Source organism: Dermacentor albipictus, unplaced genomic scaffold (assembly GCF_038994185.2).
Source record: "Dermacentor albipictus isolate Rhodes 1998 colony unplaced genomic scaffold, USDA_Dalb.pri_finalv2 scaffold_15, whole genome shotgun sequence".
Taxonomy (NCBI): Eukaryota; Metazoa; Arthropoda; class Arachnida; order Ixodida; family Ixodidae; genus Dermacentor; species Dermacentor albipictus.
The window spans coordinates 6896142-6907314 of record NW_027225569.1 but is presented as its reverse complement, the minus strand read 5'-3'; the positions used below and the strand labels follow the sequence as shown (position 1 = coordinate 6907314).

At 45.9% G+C, this 11173-nt stretch overlaps 1 pseudogene; it reads left to right on the top strand.

Moving 5' to 3' along the window:
- Positions 1-4294: 4294 nt before the first annotated feature.
- LOC135918544 (U2 spliceosomal RNA) lies at positions 4295-4474 on the top strand (annotated as a pseudogene).
- The last annotated feature ends 6699 nt before the right edge of the window (positions 4475-11173 follow it).

Below are 11173 nucleotides of genomic sequence, written 5' to 3'. Positions count from 1 at the left end.
TTTGTTATCCAACACTAACGACCAGTCGATTGTGGTAATAAGGAGTTTATAAAAAGTGGAAGAATTTGGGGCACAGCGATGGGCGCCTATAATGTTCAGGTCTGAGGACACAACTAATCGACTTACTAGGGAGTTATCAAAATAGTGTAACGAAGCCACATTGCATTCGCAAAGTCCTGAACTCCAATGTACCCCCTTTGAGTTGTTTTTTGATCCCGGTGGTTTGCGTCCCCTAACTTTGGTTTCACAATATCTAAAGCTCCCTACTGATGGGCCAGCAACGTCTTAAAGCAACGATATTTTGAACGAGTCTCAAAGCCAACAAGAATTTGCAGGAAAAAAAATACCAAGTAAATATACATAGAGTTTTGGGCCGGAATAATGCAACAATTCAACTCCAATGCCCCCTTTTTTTCTCGCACTACGTCAGCAGTCCTAGGCGCCCTAGGACAAAATTATCATCGTGATCAGGGAGCCGTCAAATATGAATTACAGAGAAGGAATGGAATGAAACGAGAGGAATGCCTACGTTATAACAGCCAGAGTATACGCCAGGAATAAACGAGAAAGGAATAATTTTTAGCTCATGAGAAAAACAAAGAGACGTAAATTTTGACTACCACTGCAATGCGCATAGCAGTCTTTGTCTCTATTGGAGTTATGAATACGCAAGCCTATGAGCTTCGCAATTAGGCGTGACAAATTACAGGCATGCTTAATTTCGAAGGTCAAGGTCGTGCTCCGTGCGTGTGGTTGTCGATGGGTATGCTTGCGAAACAAGCATTGCTTCTCCGACACAACACCCGCCACGCCCAATAGCCGTGCGGTTCTGCAGCTGAGCTTGAGGTCGCGGGTGCGATCGCGGCCGCTGCGGACGCACTTCAGTGGAAGCGGAATGCTGAAACATTCGTTACCATACTTTGAGTGGACGAAACGAGTTCCGGGTGGCCAAAATAAGACAGAGTTCCACACTGCTACGTGCCTCAGAATCCGATCGTAGTTTTGGTACGTAAAGCCCAAGCATCCATTTTCGTCCACGTGAAAATGAGTGTCTGCTTCTATAATTTGCACGTTGGGCCGCAAATAGGTATGGTGTTCCGTGTTATCACACTGCTAGCATATCATATACATGTATGCTTCTAAATAGGTATACAGTTCAACGAAACTCTTTGTTAAGGGGGTCATTTTCCTTCAATTGTTAATGCAAGTTCGCTCGTTTGTGTGCGCGTTTATGTATGAAATACTGCACACCACTGTTTCACTACAGCACATCAAGGAAGGTACGTCTACGCTTTGAACTACGCAAGTCTACCGCGAAAGATACGGAAGGCGGCCAAGTAATTCCCCAATCCTGGCTCCTTCGTCCTCCTAAAGTGGCGAAGAGCTTCTCAGATCACGCCATGACATGGGTGCCAGGACGCCCAATCCGAGGTCCCTCCTTTAAGTGTTGAGGACGTGGCCGCTTCTGTGTAGACCGCAACAACTCTGCTTGCGCAACCGAGGTGGATTAATGGGCTGAAGATTTACGAACCCGCAATCGGAACCGCACCTAGAGAATCTTACAGTCATAAATAACGACGTTTACGTCTTACATGAGGAACACCCTTGTGGACCATCGAAGAAAAAAAAAACAAGAAAAACTATCAAATGAAATAAAATAAAGCTGCTGTTTCGCTTCTCCGGGCCGGCACTCATGTGCTGAGCCGAGGCGCGGGTCACGACCGAGGAATTGGATACGGCGCCTCAACACAGGAGGTCGACACTATCGTAGTTTATTTCACGGCAGCCCAGGCGGAGATTTCTTACGCGGTTCTCGTGATATCGGGTCGTTTCACGGTAGGTGATTCACTATCGAGTAATCCACCTGTCATAGCGACCTGCTCACGTGTGGGGACTAAGAGTAGCAGTGAATTAACGTGATTCAGAAGGCATCTTACTTGTCTTCTGAATTGTGCATTGCTCTCCGTTTTTTTTTTTTGTAACGCCACAATCAAAGGGACGTGAGAAAACGTGTGTAGGGATATGGAGGATTCGATGAATGCAACACGTCACGTTGGAAACCTGGCACATGAGTCTAGAATAACATGGCACATGAGAGACTTGCGTATATTTGAGTATTTGCTAGTGTTTTCAATACACCAGTTGCAGAATGTAAAGATAGCCGTGACGTGTGAATGCAGAACCCACGCTATTCAAGTAAGGAGTTTGGGGGGATGGGCCGCCTTAAACCAAAGCGATTGGCTCGGTTTACGTGCGCCCAACGCTGTTATCAACTCGGTGTTTAAGGTTTGAGCGAAGGAATCGATTGTACACGGGGAAGAAGTAAGGCCGGTTTCCTCAATCAAGCTTCTCGGTCTGCAAGATTACTCTGTCTTGGACGTTTTTCGATGAAAACAGTTCCCGCGTCTCTAACACGCATGCTTTAATATATTTTGTTGCCTTGTGAACAACAAGAACGGTGCATCAGACCCAACCACCGAAAAGTCCTCACCGCTGCATTGTGACGCTGAGGTATGTAAACCCATCGTTTCAGGGTCACTTATTTAGTTCCTGGTCTACACTTGCACGTGTCGCCTCAGTTTGTGCCTTTTTAAATATTACAGCTTGTTTTACACTTCATAAAAACGACTTCTGAATTGAACGTTAGCCCTGAACCTGACATTTTAAGAAATAGGAACGGTTCTGGAAAAATCATGCATGATGTATCAGTAATTCGTACCAAAAAGGAAAGTATTTGTCTTTTGGTAACGAAGCTAACCATTTATTTGCCTGCCATATTGAATCTTCCCAAAACTATTATTCAAAGTGGTTTTGGCACGTAAAACCCCAAATATTATTATTATTAAAACTATTATCCATGTTAAATTGCCTTAAATTAAAATATGTCGCTTCTTATGCATGTCTTTTCGAATAGGAGGCCCCAAAATGTACAATCCACATCTCCAGCTACGCCTGTCACTTATCCTCTTACAGAGCTTTGCATTTCTGATTCACTACCTTTCCCATGTCAGATAGTTTCACAGGAAACTTCTACGAGTGCGGAGTTCTCCATTGGGAGATTACATTATTTGTTTTAGCCGTCGAGTTGCGAAGTTTATTCCCGTATGCGACCGGATAGTGACCTCACAATAACTATAACAATGGTGCATCGGCATCGCCTTAAAGTTTTGCTGCCTGATAGCTCGTTGAAACCACGAGCAGGCTTATGTAAATAATGATGCCACAGAACAATTTTCCTAGAAGAGTGATTTGAAAACTTTAATGTACAATAGCAGCTACTGTGCCAAGAGAAGACGCCTTAAAGGCGCCTAGATTGTATGCATGGATTGCATGGACCCCTGCATAGAAATGCAGGGGCCACTTACTTTTGAACTCTCCGACTACTGCGCAAAGATTCAAAAATATTCAGTGCCATCCATTCTGTTTAGCTGATTCATCAGAGAAGCTGTGTATGTGGGCCCCGTAATGACGAACTGTCCATTGCCGTGCGTCAAACACCATATGCACGTAAATGACAAGCGAGGTGCCACAAGTCGCTCCGGCTCAATTTTGAGCCTCCGAAGATGATGAGGCACCGTGGGGTATAAATAGCCATGAATTGCTGCAAAACGCGGCAAGGTACCTTTTACTTATGAATCCTATCATGTAGAACAGACACGCACTTCACCGCACTCCGAAGGCACACGCTGCTTCACCGTATCCAAGGCGATCGTGCGTTGGTCGACGTCCGGCAGTCCAGTAAATGTTGTGAAGTCCCTAGAAACCCACAAGCGGTCACGCACAACACAGGCCACACAAAATTGCTTCCCCACAAACTGCCTCGAAACCTAGCCCTTACTCTGGTGATACGTTCCAAGTTTGCGGGATCGGGGCCACACTGTAAAAAAAAAAAACTTACACATTTGGGGTATCTATTTGCCGAACAACAATAATGGTCATCTGTCTTGCCCGCATTCCCTTTCTTGAAAACGCTGTCTCGTTACTTTCCTGTCGAGAATGCTCTATTATGCAGATAACGCGCATGTCGTTCGTGACTTGGATGTACAGGGCTCGCAGCATTAAAGAAAGGAAACGCGGGCAAGACAGATGACGATTATTGTTCTGTGGTAAATATGCACCACAAAGGGTGCGATTGTTTTTAGAGTGCACCTCGGCGGTTCGCATTTCCCTCCGATACGTGGTCCTGGTGGGCGGTACGCTTAGGGGACTGCCACCACGGGAGAGCGGTAGGAATAGAAAAGAGATACGCAAGCTCTTGGAACGCCGGCAAACAGAGGGCGGTGTGAACGTAGACATGGTAGGCGCGGCTCAAAGTGTAGCATCTGTTCTTGTCACCTTAATATCTGACACCGGTTGTATTTGGATCTCAGATATTAAACTCATTTTTGCAAGTTGGCGGAGTGCTCAAAGCCTGCTTCACCTCCACCGCAAGTCGGTCTGGTATTTCACTATCTTCGGAATCGGCTTACATATGGGGGAAATTCTCGACCTAGACGGCTCGGTAGACGCAAGGAATTTTTCCCAGTACCTAGCCATATACAACTTTCGCAGTAAAAACCTTGCACATCTTCGGGATCGGCCTTCACACAGAAAAAAGGGGGTAGAAACGTACCCGACAGGGAAAAGTGTGGGCAAGTCACTAAGAAAGGCATTGCCTCTTTAAAAAGAAAACTTCGATTCATTGAAGTATAACTACTTTCAAACTTACCATGTAAACAGCGCCCTCAATGTTCTAGTGATATTTAATATAGGGTTGCTAATTATTCTTCTGAAATTGAGGCAAAGCCTGTTCATCTTACCTTACAACTCCGCGCAAAAAAACGTGACGTTCTGAATACGCTCATAGCAATTTAAAAATCCGTATGAAGCACTCGCCACACACACACACACACACACACACACACACACACACACACACACATATATATATATATATATATATATATATATATATATATATATATATTTATCTGTCTTGCGGGAAAGACGCCGTAGTCAGGCACAATCGCCTATTTTTCTCCTCCGAAAGGTGTAAGTTTTCATATCTGAATACATTTCAATGTGAACTTGCAAGATCTCTCAGCTTATCTGTCATTGAAACTTTGAGAACAAAATCAGCCCCTATACACAGAGTCCAGGTATATTCTGCCCACTTACATAGCTACACGAGTCAGCTTCCCAAGACGTCGCTTCATTTGTTGGTCGCTCCCGCAGCTACTCATTTTGGCAATGTAGATTCTTTTAGAGATGATCGCGATTTCTTTTGCCGCTCGCGTTCTTCAATGCTACATGGCGCTGGCTGGAATTGTTACCGAGCAGCCTATTAGAATTGGCACATAGTATACAGGAGTGCTGGCCGAAACTACAGGAAACATGGCAGTACCGGATACGATGAAACGCAGAAGAATAAATATGGGCTGAATTTAGACCACGAGAACTTTTCAATAAGGGCATGCGACTTGAAAGCATGAGAGCAGAATCACCTTCTACTCCAGCCTGTCTATTCGTACATAGACAGGCAGCAAGCCTTCTTCTTCTTCTCCTTCTTCTTCTTCTTCTTATTATTATTATAGTAGGATTCCAGCTTTCGTCCCCAGGTTCCCATAACCAAAAGAGTAGAGAATGCCAATTACTTGAAATATTTGATTGAATTAAATTTGACCGGCTAGTTTGCCAGTATGACTTGAACGCAAGGTTAGCCAATAGATGTCCGAACAGTGTATACAGTAATTTTATTGCGGCAATTTCCGATTTAATAATTTATGTAAAAATATATGCAGATACAAGCACTGTGGGAATCGATCTCAGCGAAACTTTGTCTGCTGTTTGCGTTCATTGAAATTATTTGGCGACGACAGTCATACGACAGTTGGGACGGGATGTGAAATGTTACCTTGCCTGTTTCGTTTGGGTTTATTGTTCTTGCTCTGCTCGACGCCTTATGCGAGCCTTCGTCTCATCGGCCCTAAGTCCACGCTTCGGCGCCATTCTGGGTTGTAGCGTTGAAGCTCACAAAAGTGCCTCCTCTCGCTCTCTCTGTATTCCCTCGGTAGCATTCTCCCCACGTCCTCCATCTACTGTTGTTGCTGTTGCGGGGCAGCATGGAGACAAACGCGGCAGCTCCAGCACAGCGTTTGTGAGGGGCCACGCCTTGTTAGGCGTCCAGCGGGCCGGCGTCGTGCAACGGCTAGCAACGCCATTCATGCCGAATGTGCGACTGAAATGAACAAGCCTGGCAAGACGTACCGTGTTCGCGCTTCACTTAGGCGAGCGTCAGCGCGCATGTGCAAGCGAATGTCACGTGGCCAAGCAGTGAGGTGAAGCGCTCGCTCAGGACCAGGAGAGGCGTAAGGACGCACGAATGTATCTTTGCAGCAGGAAGCCTTCATAGAAGGCCCCTCTCTAAGGAAGCTTTCCGAGTGACATAAGGCGACCTTCCCAGACTGCAGATCGATTCCATTCCCAGTCATTCTAGGCTTTATTTAATCACTGGCGGGGATTACGACCCCATCTGTACTAAGTGCGACCACGGAGTGTTCGCCACTCGGGCACAGATTCTCTGGGGATTCCAGGGTAACCCTCCCCCACAATCATTACTTCTAGCTCCCTCCGAGGAGGCCTGGAACCAGCTGCTGACAAGAGCAGACAAGAAAACACAACTGCCAGTCATCTCGTGGGCCCAAGGCGTCACCCCCACCTGGAAGCCACACTAGGCCTACCTGCCCTAACTTCCAGCCCTGCACTGGCAAATAAAGTTGTTTCTCTCTCTCACCGCTATGAGAGGTTCCTTACTGAGGTAAGCAAGATTTCATTGTTTGGCCCGTAGACTCAAAGCGTCTGAATAAGCAAAGAATGCTATTGGCAGTAATAGTCAAACAGAGTGGATGAAGCATCCTAAGAACAAGAATCGCATTAATAACAACGGTCGAACAAAGAAATCCCAAGCGTGGAGCCAATGTTTCAACATGGGCACCTGCTTTCGTTGTAGCCCTGGAGTGGAGGCTTCCTTTCTCCCTCTGCTGATCTGCTGAACGTATTCGATCTACTGAGAACATAACATCCATTGAGGTATCGAATGCCACAGATGACTTTTCCATTAAAGAAACACGTTATAAAAACTTGAAGTAAAGGTCATTTATGGCCTTGCCTCTTGGGGAAAAGACCAGCATTTGGAAAGAGCTAGTGTAATCGACGAAAAGGCAACGATATAGAATCTGAGAGCGATACTCCCTAGGGGAAGCCTGCCGGTGTTGTCTTGGCTGCGGCGTTCTCTGTGTAATTACGTAGACAAAGAACACATCTCACAAATGTAAGTATCTGTGGCACAACAGACACTTTCGAGCGCATAATGCGTTGCCTAAGGTCAGGCCCTCTGTTCCTTGCTTTGCGGGATGTGAGATGTTTGCGTCTCCTTTCCTTGTAAAGTTGGCCTATCCCTGAGACATTGTGATTCGCCGCCACGCGGATTACCTGGGTCACATGATGGGGCTTTCAGTGTCCAGCCGATTTGGCGGGCAGGCACAGAATCGCTCTGCCGAAAAATTTAACGCAGAAGATAGAAAAAGGCCGAACTCACGAAAAGCTCGTGCGTTATAACTGTAAGAGCAAATTCTAGCGAACGCTTATGCTGAACATTTTAGCGAAGGCGGGTGGCCCATAGCAAAAAGCATTTACGAACGAAAAGCTTTGCTAACTCGGCCTCAGATAAATGACGATACATTGACGAAACAATGTGGCGCTTGAAGATCCATAGGGATTCCTTGATCCCCAATAAACTGCTTCGCAAAAGCTGTCGCTTCGCATAGATTTAAGAATTTATATTGCGTCCACATAATTTCTTGCGGAGGCAATAGGAAAATTCCTAACGCTGTGATATACCTAAGGACGGTACAAACTGCGACCCAGTACGTTAGCCACGTGCGTCATTTGCGCCTTTTCTTTATTGTTACTGACATATAATCCATCAGTTTTGGTTCTTACCGGATGACGTTTTCCCAATTCCGATCACCGAGGGCGTCACATTGAAAAATACGAATTTGCTTAAACAAGGCACAGCAGTAGGCGCGGTGGGGATGGTCTAGACGAGAGGAAGGGCCAGAGAGAGAAAACGTGGTTGGTTAATCACGGTTATAGTAAGCATCACCTCTCTCAGTCGGGACGCTCGCAGGTCGCCCGCTGGTCGTTCGCATCACTTCAGTTCCTTCTAAACAAGGACGAGACATAAGCATACTAACCATAAGCATACACAAGCATAAGCAGAGCATAAGCAAACTGAAGACAGATAACGCATCAAGCAGGTCATAGAAAGGGAACGGTTCAGCTTAACCATGCTATAAAATTGGCGATAAATTAATATTTAAGTTCAATAAGGCATATCTAACTCGAAGCATAATAAGATACATCTCTTGCTTGCCAACTCGATTGCCTTCGATCTCCGCGCATTGCCTACCGTCCAACCGGAATGAGGACATCTTTCCGTTCTCTGCGATCTTAAAGAGTACCTAAGCTTGCCGCTTTTTCTTTGAAGCAGAGTGCTGTTATAAAACAACTCTTCAGGTCAAAACAACAAATGCACGGTATTAGCCGCACCTTAGATATGCTGTATTTAAATGTTCAATAGCAAGACTTTCAACCATGTAGTTTCGAAAGAGGAACTGTGAGCTTAGTACGCGTGAACACGGTATTGTCAGTCTGACCATCGCAGCTGAACATTAATCTCCCTTTCAAAATCACACTAATTCACTGTTGCTGTGGTTGGTCGTCGCCTGGAGCACCTGTCCGTTCTCTAAACGGTCCTCTGATTACCTGAGCGCAATGGAGTTGTTTAACGACATTTCTGTAACAGCCCCTCCATCGGCGATACGCCATTAGCACCCTCTGCCTCCCTCAAAATTCCTGCCTCAAGGCGCCGTCTATATAATTACATTCGAGGTGGCGTGACACTGTCGTTCAATTAGGCGTTAGTATCAAATGTGCGAACCGGTGTATTAGGAATACAGGGTGAACTGCTATGCAGCAGGATAGTCTTAGAATGCGAGGACCACAGTCGCCGATATTCATGTCTGCAGCAATCTGCATTACAGCCACCTAGTGGGCGTGCAGAAGGAACGGTCTGTCTTGTTTTCACGTCACCCTAAATCAGTTTATTCTATCGTCATCGTTTGTGACTCACAATGCATGACATATTTATTAGTCCTCAAGTCGCACGTTCCCCCTTCATGGGCAAGGTAATCAGCGGGGGAAAAAAACACTTGCGTATATCCAGAAACGCGCCGAAAGAAACCCGTAAAGGCGCGTTTAGAGTCCAATGTTATCGGCATGCGGGCGAGTGTAGGAGTGCGTTGGCCGCGTCTGGTTATGTTTGCCGCGCCAGTGCCTCGAAATATAGAAGCTGTACGTTGCTCTCGCCAACGTGAACTAACGTGTGCGCACGCTCACGATACGGCGAAATACACTTAACCCCTTAGACCAGTCAACCACGAATACGAATGCAACGCTTCAATTTGGAACGCTACCTTTTTTAACACTATTAACGCGATTGCGTCAAGAGGATGCTTTACCCTGAGTGCTCCTATGTAAATACATGTAAAAGCAGAATTCGTTTTTCTTGTCAATTACTGCATCAAATTTGGCGAGTTTTGTCGCATTTAAAAACAAAACCTTCAATCTAGTGAGTGTTGGTCTCGAATTTTTTATTTAGGTCGTAATGTTTTTATTAAATATTTGCAAAAATAAAACATTTTCAGAAAACGAAACTATCAAGTGTACAACTCTGTAAATGAGCAATGAAAAATAACATCAGAATTATGTGAATTGCATCTAATAGTATATCTAAAGCGGGTATAATTGATGGGTTGCACATGATTCTAAAAGAAACTTCAGTCGTATGGAAACATACCTTTTGCAGAACCCATGTAAACAAGATAACAAATTCACGCAATATATAAATTGACATATCGAATTTGTCCGCTTTCAGTGATCTAATGGATGACGTTTACAGAACCGAGATATCTGTTCTTGATGCGGAGCTATTAAATTATAATCTTCGTGCGTCTATTTTTTCTCGATCTTACGAATTTTAAAAATTGTTTTTGGAATATTCAGGCGCTAAATCGAAATTCCGGTTTCAACAGTCACTAGAATTTAACTTTATCTCCAAAATTCAACAAATTTCATTAAAATTGGACCAAGAGTGATCTCACAAAAGTGCTTTTGTGTTTTACATGTATTTCAATAGGCCGCGCCGGAGTTGGGCTCGAGCTAAAGCTGCCTCTTAAGCGCTCCGTGTCGCAGAAAAAATTGGAGGGCGCTTAAGCTTTGCCTTCAAGAATGGAACGCGATAGCGTTATCGCACCCAGTTCACACCGCCCACTCATTCGCTAGGCATGCTATTGAGTCACGCAAAGACGAGACGTGCGCCTGAGCAAGCGGAACGACCCAAAGAACTCAGTTTCTCGGAGGGAGAAACGATCTACGCGAGCCAAACGTCGCGATCGGCACGGACAGCCGGGTCGCGACGTGCCATGAAGGCGGACGCAATCATGGGGCTGATGCCTCAATGGGATCATCCTCTATCTCGCTTGGGAGCACCACGCAGACGTAGGACTCCTCGCCAGCAGCACGGCACACATTACAGCGGACGCTTTCCCACCAGACGCGCTACGGCGCAGCGATCACGTCAGAGGTCTCCCGCATCGGACGCTGCAGCTAGGAATCGCGCTGTGAGCGGAAAGAGGAGCCGCGTCGCCTAAACACGAGGGTTCGAGTGACACACGCTGGAAGTTAGAAGGGGAGTGAGCGAGAAAACTTATTAAACGCAAGGGTATTGGGGCATCCTCGCACCGGTCCCCGCACGGCCCCAATGCGCTCAAACGAGACGATTGGGAGAAGCGGGCGAGTGGCGCGCCACCTGTGCGGGCAGCACCGTACATTGCGAGGAGGGGGTCTTTTGTGCTTGTCGCAAGATGGCTCTGCGTGTGCGCCAACGGCAGAAGAAATGTAGTGGAAGCGTACTTCGCTACTCCTTTAACTGCCACTTCTGTAATTTACACGCCCATAATAATCGATATACACCGCAGTATAACTTTTTTCGGCACGTTTCTAAGGCAACACCATATTCACTAGAGGCGCTTTTGCCGCACTTTGAACCATCGAACTCATGGCTGAGTGGTAG